At 42.5% G+C, this 7,653-nt stretch overlaps 1 pseudogene; it reads left to right on the top strand.

Moving 5' to 3' along the window:
• Window positions 1–6,792: 6,792 nt before the first annotated feature.
• On the top strand, window positions 6,793–6,911 carry LOC133508195 (5S ribosomal RNA; annotated as a pseudogene).
• The last annotated feature ends 742 nt before the right edge of the window (window positions 6,912–7,653 follow it).

Consider the following 7,653-nt stretch of genomic DNA (forward strand, 5'->3'; position numbering starts at 1 on the left):
GGACAGGGGTGGAGCACTCCACCGATCACCACCTAGTGGCGAGTTGGCTCTGATGGTGGAAGAGGATAACAGTCTGACCTGACAGACACAGTCGTATTGTGAAGGTCTGTTCGGAACATATGTCAGACGAAGTTTCAAGTCCTCCTCAGACAGATTTTTACCCAGGTCCTAGGGTGACGGGGGACATTGTGTCTATGTCCAATTATTGTGCCCAATAAGCAGGGGCATCAATGAAAAAGATGTTGCTTGGATGGCATCAAATATTTCTCCAAAACTTCTATGTACCGTTCAGCAATAAGGGAGCTGTTTGCAAGATACCCATGCCATTGGGACTTTTGGACATTGGTTACTTGCTAAAAACAAAGTTTATCAGTTAGGACATTAAAGATCTCATTTTTGTAATGTATTCAATTAAATATAGGTTGAACATGATTTGCAAATCATTCTATTCTGTTTTCTTCTTCTTCTTCTTTTCCTTTCGGCTTGTCCCGTTAAGGGTCGCCACAGTGTGTCATCTTTTGCCATCTTAGCCCATCTCCTGCATCTTCCTCTCTAACCCCAACTGCCCTCATGTCTTCCCTCACCACATCCATAAACCTTCTCTTTGGTCTTCCTCTCGCTCTTTTGCCCGGGAGCTCCATCCTCAGCACCCTTCTACCAATATACTCACTCTCTCGCCTCTGAACATGTCCAAACCATCGAAGTCTTCTCTCTGGAATCTTGTCTCCAAAGCATCCAACTTTGGCTGTCCCTCTAATGAGCTCATTTCTAATCCTATCCAACCTGCTCACTCCGAGCGAGAACCTCAACATCTTCATTTCTGCCACCTCCAGTTCAGCTTCCTGTTGTTTCTTCAGTGCCACCGTCTCTAATCCGTACATGATGGCCGGCCTCACCACTGTTTCGTAAACTTTGCCCTTCATCCTAGCAGAGACTCTTCTGTCACATAACACACCAGACACCTTTCGCCAGCTGTTCCAACCTGCTTGGACCCGTTTCTTCACTTCCTGACCACACTCTCCATTGCTCTGTATTGTTGACCCCAAGTATTTGAAGTCGTCCACCCTCGCTATCTCTTCTCCCTGTAGCCTCACTCTTCCCTGTCCACTTTTCTCATTCACGCACATATATTCTGTTTTACTTCGGCTAATCTTCATTCCTCTCCTTTCCAGTGCATGTCTCCATCTTTCTAATTGTTCCTCTGCATGCTCCCTGCTTTCACTGCATATCACAATATCATCTGCGAACATCATGGTCCAAGGGGATTCCAGTCTAACCTCATCTGTCAGCCTATCCATTACCACTGCAAACAGGAAGGGGCTCAGAGCTGATCCCTGATGGAGTCCCACCTCCACCTTAAATTCCTCTGTCACACCTAAGGCACACCTCACCATTGTTCTGCTGCCATCATACATGTCCTGTACTATTTTAACATACTTCTCTGCCACACCAGACTTACGCATGCAGTACCACAGTTCCTCTCTTGGTACTCTGTCATAGGCTTTCTCTAGATCCACAAAGACACAATGTAGCTCCTTCTGACCTTCTCTGTACTTTTCCACGAGCATCCTCAAGGCAAATAATGCATCTGTGGTACTCTTTCTAGGCATGAAACCATACTGTTGCTCGCAGATACTTACTTCTGTCCTGAGTCTAGCCTCCACTACTCTTTCCCATAACTTCATTGTGTGGCTCATCAACTTTATTCCTCTATAGTTCCCACAGCTCTGAACATCCCCTTTGTTCTTAAAAATGGGAACTAGAACACTTTTCCTCCATTCTTCAGGCATCTTTTCGCCCGCTAGTATTCTGTTGAATAAGTTGGTCAAAAACTCCACAGCCATCTCTCCAAATTGCTTCCATACCTCTACCGGTATGTCATCAATACCAACTGCCTTTCCATTTTTCATCCTTTGTAGTGCCTTTCTGACTTCCCCCTTAGTAATCATTTCCACTTCCTGGTCCTGCAGGTTAGCAGTGCCGGGGGCGGGCGTTGTTAACCCGGGCCACGACCGATCCGGTATGGGATTCTTTAGATGAACGCTCATATTTGTTTGGCACAGTTTTTACGCCGGATGCCCTTCCTGACGCAACCCTCTGCATTTATCCGGGCTTGGGACCGGCCTACAGATTGCACTGGTTTGTGCCCCCATAGGGCTGCATTCATTCTATTCTGTTTTATTTATGTTTAACACAATGTCCCAACTTCATTGGAATTGGGGTTATAAAGCGTCTGAAAAGAGTTTCCTCCACAGAGACAGGGTGAGATGCTCGGTCATCTGGGAGGGGCTCAGAGTCGAATCGCTGCTCCCCTGCCTCAAGAGGAGCCAGACAAGTGGCTCGGGCATCTGGTTAGGATGTTTCCTTCCCACCTCCCCTTTGAGGTGTTCCGGCTAAGTCCCACAGGGAGGAGGCCACAGGGACTACCCATAACACAGTGGATAAACTACGTCTCTCGGCTGGCCTGGGAACGCCTTGGGATCCTGCCGTAAGAACTGGACAAAGCAGCTGGGGATAGGTCGGGAAGCATTGGCTTCCCTGCTTTAACTGCCTCCCCCATAACCTTACTCCTGAAAAGCTCAAGAAGATGGATGGATGGATGGATGGATGGATGGATGGATGAATGGATGGATGGATGGATGGATGGATGGATGGATGGATGGATGGATGGATGGATGGATGGATGATGGATGGATCAAAAGTCAAAATTAGCAGGCATTGGAACAGTTTTTTTCCCCTCTGGCAATTAAGTCATTAAATTCTTGATCAGCGAACCTACTATTTTTCTCCCTTGTGCCGTGTTAGGACACTCACTCACATCAGTCTGGTCCAATCAGTATTGCTATTAGTAATATATATCCATCCATCCATCCATCCATTTTCTTTGCCGCTTATCCTCACGAGGGTTGCGGAGAGTGCTGGCGCCTACCCCAACTGTCAACGGGCAGGAGGCGGGGTACACCCTGAACTGGTTGCCAGCCAATCGCAGGGCACATGGAGACAGACAACAGCCGGACTCACAATCACACCTAGGGGCAATTTTGAGTGTCCAATTAATGTTGGATTTTTGTGAGATGTGGGAAGAAACCGGAGTGCCCAGAGAAAACCCACGCAGGCATGGGGAGAACATGCAAACTCCCCACAGGCGGCACCGGGATTGAACCCGGGTCCTCAGAACTATGAGGCCAATGCTTTACCAGCTCAGTCACCGTGCTGCCCGATTTAGGGGGCCATTACTTTTTCACACAGGGCCAGTTAACCAAAGAGATTTTTTCCTGAGTAAATGAAATCACCATTTCAATTTCAATTTTAAGTTTGTATAGGCAATATTTGTCTAGTATTTACCTATATTTGTTTATATCATATTAGTGGAGAAACGATGTAAAAACTTTTGTATTTGAGGGGGCCAATACTTTTTGTCGGCACTGTAGGGCTGCATAAATCTTAAATTTGTTTGATATTTGCAAAGTCGTTGCTCAAAGCTTAATGTTATTGCCTTCCATGCATTAATTGTATTTGGGGATCGAAGGCCAGGTCCTCAGAACTGTGAGGCCGACGCTTTACCAGCTGAACCACTGCACGATTTGTCACTGCTCCCTTTGCACAATTGACATTGTTAACAGACTTATATGTATAGATTTTACATCTTGCAGATCTTATAAGGAATAATTTGTTCTTGTTGCTATGCTGTTTCTTGTTCTTTGTTCTGATTGTCGTACCACGGCAGCACCAACTCCTGGAGAAAAATTCACACACTTGGCCATTCATGCTGATTCTGATCTGATTCTGTGCAAAAATGTTCTATTATTTTGGAATCAAATTCAATTATGAACAAGCACCCAGGAGAGTTTTTATGAATACATTCATTCATTTATCTTCATATTGCTTATCCTCACGAGGGTCATGGGCATGCTGGATCCTATCCCAGCAATCTCTACAGGCAAGAGGACGGGTGCACCCTGAACTGGTCGTCAGCCAATCACAGGGCATGTATAAACAAATAATCATCTGCACTCGCATTCACACCTATGGGTAATTTAGAGTTATCAATTAACCTATATTGCATTTTTTGGGGATGTGCGAGAAAACCCACACAGGCATGGGGAGAACATGTAAGCTCAACACAGACGAGGAAGGATTTGAACCCAGGTCTTCATAACTGTGACACAGATGTGTTCACCAATCGTGCTGCTTTTTATAAAAACGGCACATCATTGCTTTTTCTTCTTAATTTATTTACTTTTTTTTCTTCTTTTCTCTCATTACAATTTAAAACCGGTCCCAGGTGTCTTAATATGATTTCTAACATTTTTGGGAGAAATCCACAAAGAATTAATAAATGTAACTCTGTCCACAGCACACTGGATTGCTGGTTAGAATACACAGGTTGAAATCAGTTTTAGAGGGGCAGTTCTCCTTCATGCAAACTACCTCCTGCACCCTGCTCCTACTGTTTTCGTTAACATGACAACCGGGTTGGACCTCGATTGCTGTGCCCAGGCAAGCCTGCATAAAGATTAGTCACGCATCATTTTCATTTTCATTCTTGGATGCTGCACTTCATAACTGAGGTGGATTACATCTGTCCGTTGGTGTCCAGATCCTAACACAAATCCCTAAAACTGGCTAATTTTTATCCAACCTAGCTGTCATGGGTGCAGGAAGTTGGGCAGCTGTTATGTAAATTACAAAAAAAATGTATGTTCTTGTTTGGTTAAATTCCAAACTTGATGGATAAGCAAGCACCCCAGTGACTCAACTATTTGTATACAAAAAATTAAAATGTCAGTTTTCTACAGTATATCTTCTTTCTAGAGAATGGTGTCCTTTTACTATGGCGGCGGCTGATTCGGAACGTGTTCTTTACCAATGCTAATGCTGGAGGAAAGCCATAATTATTGTAACTATGTGTGTGAAAAATACTTTGAGGACATAAAGTCTAAAAAAAATTGTAAAATCTTATGAAAAAGGTAAATATGGCATTATCTGAGCAAGGCCTCTTGCACCTTATGACAACATATTATTACACTGTTGCGCAAACTTGTTCATGACCATGAAACTATGTCAGGACTGTCAAAAACCGACAACCACAAAAGTGTATTGAAATCTTAAACCTGGACATGAAATTCCAAAAAAAAAGAGCATTTGTATGTTATTATTAGAAATGCCTGGCTTTCATTTAATGAGTATAGTTTTGTTTTTTCTGTTAAAAGCTTGATTTGGATTTAATTCAAACTAAAGTTTTTATATTCCACGAAAGTTGCCGCCAACATTCTGTTGTATGGTCTGAGGCTGTTTGGCATGGCGGTTAAAATTTTATACACAACATAGCTGAGACCAGAAGCTATAATCTTCATCCAAAAATTACCCTGAACCCTTTCAGTAAGAATGATCACTTGATGTCTAATCTTCCACCTGCTACAGTAACACCTGCTCGCTCTTCCATTGTGACGCCCTCCCCTCCCTCTCGGACTTGCCTTCGCTATTCTTGCGTATGCTCTTACACACAGGCTGCATTTTTTCCCCCTACTTTTTTTTTCCTGAAATGTTTTTAGAAATCTGCTGTGAAACTTGTATCCCCCAACCCCCCCTCCCCCACCCACACACACACACACACAGCACAGGCAAGTGATGGAGGAAGAAGGTAGGAGAAGGTGTTGGGGCTCAGTTGTTGCTGACGTTACATAGCTCACAGGACTTGCCCGTAAATGAACTCATTTTTCATTCTGCCTCCCTCGGTCCTTCCCCTCCTGTTAATGACTGGCACTTTCCTCATACAGCGCGCCGGCCCTCTGAAGAGCCTGGCGGGTGACAGCACACTATTCATCTAGTGACGGTGGAAGGTGGTGTTTGGGTTGGAGCAGGAGGTATAGGAATATTAGGCAGGGATACGGACACATGCAGCATGCCGAGAAAGGTAGCGAGTTAGGCGAGAGTAAAGAATATTCATTTGCAAAATAGACAGCGTAACAAACAGCCCAAGTGATGAATTAACTGTTAGTGGACCAGTAATCAATAAGTTCCAATTATATAGTTCTTTTTTTACTGCTCTATTTCCCATCTCGTCTTACCCATCTTTTGAAAGTTTCCATGCATTCTGTTCTAAAGAAGAGCGAGGGGATTCCATCTTTAAAGTAGCTGCATCTCATCACTGTCCACTTTCAAAGGTGACAAAATTTTAGATCAATAACACCAAATGTAAATATTTATGGGAATTGAATTTGAAGGATTACACATATAAGGTGTCCCTCTCACATTTGTCTTACAAACGTGCAATATTCCTCCATTTTAAAAGTAAATAATGGTAAAATCCTGCTCAAAGAGGATTTCAAAGCACTTGCATTACGCAGGATGTTACTGAAAGCAAAATAATCCACTCCAAACCATTCTATGTATATTTATATCATTTGTTCTTACCCTTTTAATGTGACAATGGAAAAACAAAAGTGATTCATCATTCCTTTTTTTTTTAAATCAAACAATATTAATATTTAAATTATATTTTAAAACGTGAAAAATTGGGCCAGTTTTTATGTGACCCAGAAGTTTGGTTGAGATCCATTAACTTGTGTTCCAGACCATGACCACTATTCATAAAATGATGAAAGGCGTATAACAAGATCGACAATTATGGATCGTTTAGAGCAATGATTCCCACCCAATGTGGCACATTAGTGCGCCATGAGACATCATCAGGTGTGGAGCAGGAAATGATCCCATTTCACATAATTAGTTTGAAAAGTTACAAATAATGTATATATTTTTCAACTATCAATGCCAGCGATGTGTGTAGCTTACGGCCATGCTACCCTGAGAATGCCCGATCTGGTTAGATCTCGGAAGCTAAGTGAGTTTTGCCCTGGTTAGTACTTGTATGGGAGACCGCCTGGGAATACCAGGTGCTGTAAGCTTCTCTCTCTGGCTCAATGCAGAGGGCTTGCGTCAAGAAGGGCATCCGGTGTAAAACTGTGCCAAACAAATATGCGTTCATCGAAGATGACACGCTGTGGCGATCCTTAACGGGACAAGCTGAAAGGAAAAGAAGAAGAAAAATGCCAGCGATGTGTGTAGTGACAGGCAGGACAATTATATGCTCTTCCATGAGCTAGCAGGGGTTACATTATAACCTATGTATCCATATTTTGAGCCAAAACATTTCTTCTAAATGTAAAATGTGTGCTTTGGCTCAATAAAGGTTGGGAATCACGGATTTAGAGGAAGAACCTGTGTGATTCTTGATTTTTTCATTTCATTCATGTCTACATAGAACCGTTTTTGTGGACTAATAGATTTGGTGCAAATCATGTAAACAACACCATTACTTGTTTTTTTTTTTTTCAACAATTTTACAATGGTGTGCAAGGAACTGTTGTTGCTTTTTTTTAATCTTTGTTTTTTTTTTTTTTTAGAAGGTTTTAGTTAAGATCCAAATTATACAAATTTTGGATTGTGGATCCACTTCCAACTCAATGCATAACACTTACTGTAGACAGCCTTAGAAAAGCTCTCTGTGTGGAAGAAAAAAAAATCCTCCCGTGGCTCAAATGACACATTACATTTAGTTAAATAAAGTATAAATATGTATGAGTCAATGATTAATATTTTCATTTCATCATCTTTAGGGCTTGACCTTTTGCACGGCTTCAGACTGTT

Source organism: Syngnathoides biaculeatus, chromosome 10 (assembly GCF_019802595.1).
Source record: "Syngnathoides biaculeatus isolate LvHL_M chromosome 10, ASM1980259v1, whole genome shotgun sequence".
NCBI lineage: Eukaryota > Metazoa > Chordata > Actinopteri > Syngnathiformes > Syngnathidae > Syngnathoides > Syngnathoides biaculeatus.